We start from the raw sequence: 5,675 nt of genomic DNA, 5'->3' as shown, positions 1-5,675 counted from the left end.
CCTATCTCACCAGCTCGCTCTGTGTGGGGTGGCCATGGGCTGACCGTGTCCCTTGGTTGAAGGTCTCTGCTGCTCTCATGGCGACCTCTCTCCACCACTCTCCTTTAGGGTTCCGGGAACCTCTTTATCTCCTTGTCCCTTTGCATCTAAGCATAGTTAGTTCTCAGGGGCCTCAGAATACTGTAATCCCTTGTGGTTTGCTTGTTCTGTGAAAACCTTTATAAACAGTCCCTTTAACAAACCCTCAAATTATTGGATTCAAGAGGGCCACACATTTCCTACAGAGAACTTGGTTGATGCAGGCTGCTCAGAGCTGAATTTGCTAACAGTGAATCTTCTTGTATGTGACCCCAGGGAACTGGAGAGATGATGAGGCCTCCTCAGGGGGCCTGGCTGAACAGACAGGAAAAGGGGTGAAGGCAAGATGTAAGGCAACCCAAAGCAAATGAGCAGAGACCCCAGTGGAGGACAACCTGTCGGATGTATGATCGGTAGAAGTGCGAGGAGATCTGGGGGTCTCCCTAAACCTTAGTGGAAGGATATTGTTATGGGGCAGGGGAGAGCAGAGGGTGGAGGGTCCAGGACAAAGCAGCAAGGCCAGGCCCTGCCCATACCTGTCCAGTGGTGCGCTGCATGACTCCAGAGGTGCTCTGGGAGCCTGGGCCTATGGCTGCTAAACTCCCAAGGATGTGCCCTATTGGCTGGACAAGAGTCTCCTGCCAATCAACCTTCCCTGCCTTGCTCTGGGTCCTTCTTACAAACACCTTGCGGGAGCCAGAGTGAATCCTGGACATGCCCAGCTCCTTGCCTTGGTGCTTTCTTCCAGCTCTGCTGGCTGCCTGGATGCTTTGAGCCTCTCTAGGACTGCTAAACTCTCCTGGACTGCCGCAGCACTCCAGGCCTAATTCTCTCTTGCATCAGTTTTAGGGTTATAACCCCATCTTATATTAGGGTTTTGTCCCAAAAACTGCCTTCCAGCTCTGGCTCAGCTGTCCACTTTCTGTGTGACTCTGGGCAAGTCACATCTTCTCTCCGGATCTCAGTGTCCTTGTCTGTGAAATGGTAGTGGTGGTGAGTGGTATATTAGGAGACCTCTCCTGTCCATTTCAGATTTGCATAAATCCGTGGATCTATGTCTTTTGTCCCACAGACAGATAATGCAAGAGAAGAGAGCATGCTTCCCTCATTCGTCCTATGTTCCCCACACCACCTGGCAGAGGGCCTGGTCATGAGAGTTGGATGGATGGGTGAGTGGGTGGGTGGGTGAGTGGATGATAAATCTTCCTAGAGTGGAGAAAGGCAATTCATTTTATGGCCCCAAGTTGATAGAAATGTCCCCTGGGAACTTCCCACTGCCTCTGCCCACTTCCTGACTAATCCTGCATGTCCTCATTTATAACCTGGTCGCCTGAGCAGACTATCCCGAGTTCTCCTTTAAAGGAACACCAGAAACCACTGACCAGTGCCCTCTGGCTGTGAGCCTAGGGGGCTCAAGAGAAAGAAAGGGTATTCATTGTATTCTTTTTTGTTCCCTTTGACTTAAAAAACGAAAACATGAGTTACTTTTATAATATAAAGAAGTTGTTGGGGGGAAAAATGGTAATTTCTTATGACTTAAAAAATGGAAAAAAAAAGTTATGATATTTATTTGCTTTCAAGGAGAGGAACATAAAGGAGACTCACTTGTCAATTTATATCCTTTGGTGCTTTTGGAATTCTATACCATGTGAGTTTACTTATTAAAAAAATAAATGTAAATTTAAGTAATCAGTAACCTGTGTATAGATATTCTTACAGAGAAATGAGGCACTTTTACATTCGATAGCTCACTTAACCCTCATCACAAACCTCAGTAGCCATAATTATCCCTATTTTCAGATAAGAAAACCAATACTCATAGAAAATTAAAGTTTCACTCAAAGTTCCTTCGTCGGTGTGATGTGGCATTGAGATGCACATCCTGGTTTCTAATCCTAAAGCGGGCTGCCAGTGAGGCTTAGCTTGCCAAATATACTTCTATTAGAAAAAAACAAATTGGCATTTTGATCTATGAGTCAGTCTCTGGAAGGTTTGTTTATTGTGAGTCAGCCCCACCATTCCATCGGAGGCAGCTGAAATAACCAAGTTTCTGATGCTGCAAAGCTGAGGCCGAGACACAGGGCTGAGAAGACCCCACCAAACTGCAGACGCAGAGCCTCCCCAGGCCACCTGTCACATTCCAATTCCGCATCTGGAGTCTAGACCCCTTACCTTCGTCTTTGGAAATTTTACCTTAAACCTCACTCCCTCTAAGAAGCCTTCTCTGGTGCTCCAGGTAGCTCTGTGGGCTTCCCCTGGCTTCGAAACACCCTTGTCTAAAGTCTCTTTTCCCTGCTGCACCCTAAGCTCTATGTCTTGTTCGCAACTACACTCCAGCACGCCTAGCCCTGGGCCTGGCACATAGCAGAAACTCAATAGATACTTATTAAATGAATGAATAAACCAGTGATCAGGCCCCTGCTCCCGCACCTTTTCTATATCCTGTCCTGCACTTGTGCTGATCACCAGTGCACATGGGGAACAAGGGAATGCCCACAGAGGATGGCCACCTGAGGAGTCTATGCTTGCCAACTCCAAGTGGCTCTTTGTATGAGCACATGGTGTGGGCAAAGTAGCTGCTCATCTTGTCAGTGTATGAGCACTTGTCCCTCCCTGGCTTGCCTACCCCAGTTCAGATTTCCCACAGGTCCAGAAACCTGGGGTAGGGGTTAGGGGGCTCTGGTGGGTGCATGAGCCACTATCTCTCCCTGAGGTGCCACTCCTAGGGTGGCTGAGCTCTGACGGTGGAGTGGGGGTGGCAGTGGTTGGAGAGGCGGATGTAGAGGCTTCAAGTGGCTCCTGGTCACCTCTGAACGGCGTTGCCTCTGGTAAAAACTCAGCAGAGCTGTGTCCAAATTCTCATTTCTCCTTTTCACCGTCTCTCCTCACATCCCTGCCTCACCTCTCCCACCGCCTGAGCTGCTTCTCCAGAACGACAGGAGGGGACCAAAGGACACCCAGTTCCATTCTCTCTGGAGCTTGTTCAGACTTTCAATGAGCCACAGCCCCACTCACCCCTCGATGCCCACCCCGGCACTGCTGCCCCTGCCCATCCTCCCCCCAACATCCCCTTCCTGACAGCTCCGCCTCTTCCACCCTTTGCCCCGTCCTCCTTGTCCCTCCCCTCCCCCCACCTGGGGGCAGGATTTCTGCTCCACAGCAATTTCAGCATTCCCAAACCCTGGGAAAGTCCAGCCCGACTAATGAGCAAAAGCAAACCTGGTCTCCAGATCTTGGTGCTACATTTATTAACCCTCACTCCGGCAGGGCCGTCGTTGACTTCCCAAACCCTTTCTCATCATTATTTCAGCAGTCCAATGGAGCCCTTTACTGGGCCCCAATAGGGGTGAGGCCTTCACAGGATGAGGGGCGGTGATGCTGGGAACATGGCCCTTTTCCTCGTGGAGCTGCATAATCTTGCAGGAGCAGCGGCAACTCACAGGACTCCGTGTGTGACAGGGGATGCGGCTGCTGCGGAACCAGCAGAACTGGAGCCTGGTCTGGATCATGCCATCAGCCATGTGTGACCTTGGGTTAGTCCTTGCCTCTCTCTGGACCTCGGTACTTCTCTTTGTGGAATAAAGGGTTGAACTAGGTCAGCATTTTCCAGACTGCTGTTTGCAACCCATTACTAGATGGTAAAATATGTTTAGTGAGTCAGGACCAGTTAAAGCTGGATTAACCCTTGACGTCTGGGCCCCAGCACCCAAGCAGGACCTGGACCCCAAACTCAGTCTCTTCCTGGCACCAGCAGAGACTGGATGTTGAGCAGGGAAAGGTGAACCCATAAGCCAATTATTTTTAGCCCAAGAATTGGTTGCCAGGGACATAAGCTAATTCCCTGCCATATATCAGGGAAGTGATGGTGGTGCTGTTTCTAGGGTCTAATTGCGGAGATTTGTAGAATGCAACTTGTCAGCACTGCTGCGCAGGGGTTCAATCTCCTTGTCATTGGCATCTGAGCCATTTGCTGATTCCTTGGGAGAGGAGAAGGGAGGGGGGTGGAGAAGGCAGGTGCTGTCCCCTGGGACCCTGGACAACTCTTGCTGACCTTCCACTGAGAGTCCTTGAGTCCAGGAGAGGACAAAGAAAATAACAGAGACAGAGGCTGGGCTAGGGGCCCAGCAGAGGGGCAAGGGCTCTTGGGCCCACAATTGACAAGACTCAACCTTGACTTTCTCTGTGCCCTCAGATCTGGAAAAGGTTCCCAAGGGACCATGCTCACAGCTCTTCCCCTTGCCAGTGGACAATAGCACAGGAGGCCATGGACTTGGGTAGCAGCAGGAGGGTTTTCAGTTAGACAGAAAGAGGATCTCCTTGTCATGCGGGTGATTGATGGAGGGGACAATGTCCGGTCTCGGTGGTGGTCCTTTTTCTGCTCAAAGGAGGGAAAGGGGATAAGCAGACGCCTAGAAGGGCCCGCTATGTGCCAGGCAGACTGGACGGCATCTTGATGGGATCTTATTTAACCCTCTGTACAGGGGTCTCTGTACCTATTTCGTGGATGAGGAAAATGAAGCTCAGGTGAAAAGACTCACCTAAGGTCGTTTGGCAGCCAGGAGAGCAGAGCTGGGGCTCAACGCAAAATGTGTCCAACTCCAGAGCTCTGCTCCCCACCTCTCGCTGACCTAGGATCCCAGGAGCTGGAAGGAGGGGCTTCTGCTTCCCTTTGTTTTCCCATTCCTGGGATTCTGGGGCAAAACGACATCTGTTCCTCCATCCAACAAGGGTGCCAGGTGCTGTATCAGGCTTCTGGAACATAGGAATAGAACATGGTACTCACCCACAAGGAGCTCACACAGAGAGGTCATTTCATCTAGTCCGCATCTCACCTCATCTTCTCCAAAGGTAGCGGTCTGCATTTCAGACAGCTCAGTAAAGGAAGAGCTGCAGGCTTCCCCGTGTCGGAAGATGGAGGAAGCTTTTGGTATCCTCGGTAAAGGGTAGGGGAAGGCTGGCTTGGACTCACAGCGTCGTGGGGGAAGGCTGGACTCAGGCCTACTTTCTTTATTTAGAAACCTGGAGTAGTGATGCAGAACCACCTTATGGGAATGCTAAATGAGAAAAGGAAGGTTGAATGCCGCTGGCCCTAGGTTCGACTTTTCTGAGATGAGCTAAAATTGGCTTGGTCATTACAGCAGAACTCTGTGATCAGGCACCCAAGTCTATGGTTATTGTTTACAATTATTTGTAAGTTGTATATATATTTTTAATAGATACCGCAGAACTTGCACACGATTCAAAAAACAAAAAGTGTGCAGGATGTATTCTGAAAATGCCCCTCCCTTCCCTGTTCTCAGCTACCTCCTTGCTCTCTTCAGAGGCTCCAAGGTTGTCAGTTTCTTGGTGCACGCCCAGAGAGTCTGCCTATTTACATAAATAAGCAATTTTAGCTGCATCTTCTTTCTGCACGTTCTTCACATTCGTACAAACATGCTTATTTAACTGGTGGCTACTCTCCCCTCTAGGACCCTAGTAGCCTCAAACACAAAAGAATAGGAGGAAACACAATCCTCTACGCACAAGCCTCAGGGCATCAGCCCTTAAACCAAACCTGCAGCCCTCAGTGACATCAACAAGGTGTTAAGGGGGGAACA

Source organism: Pteropus alecto, unplaced genomic scaffold, assembly GCF_000325575.1.
Source record: "Pteropus alecto unplaced genomic scaffold, ASM32557v1 scaffold313, whole genome shotgun sequence".
NCBI lineage: Eukaryota > Metazoa > Chordata > Mammalia > Chiroptera > Pteropodidae > Pteropus > Pteropus alecto.
The sequence above is the reverse complement of the archived record's forward strand: the minus strand, read 5'-3'. Positions refer to the sequence as shown.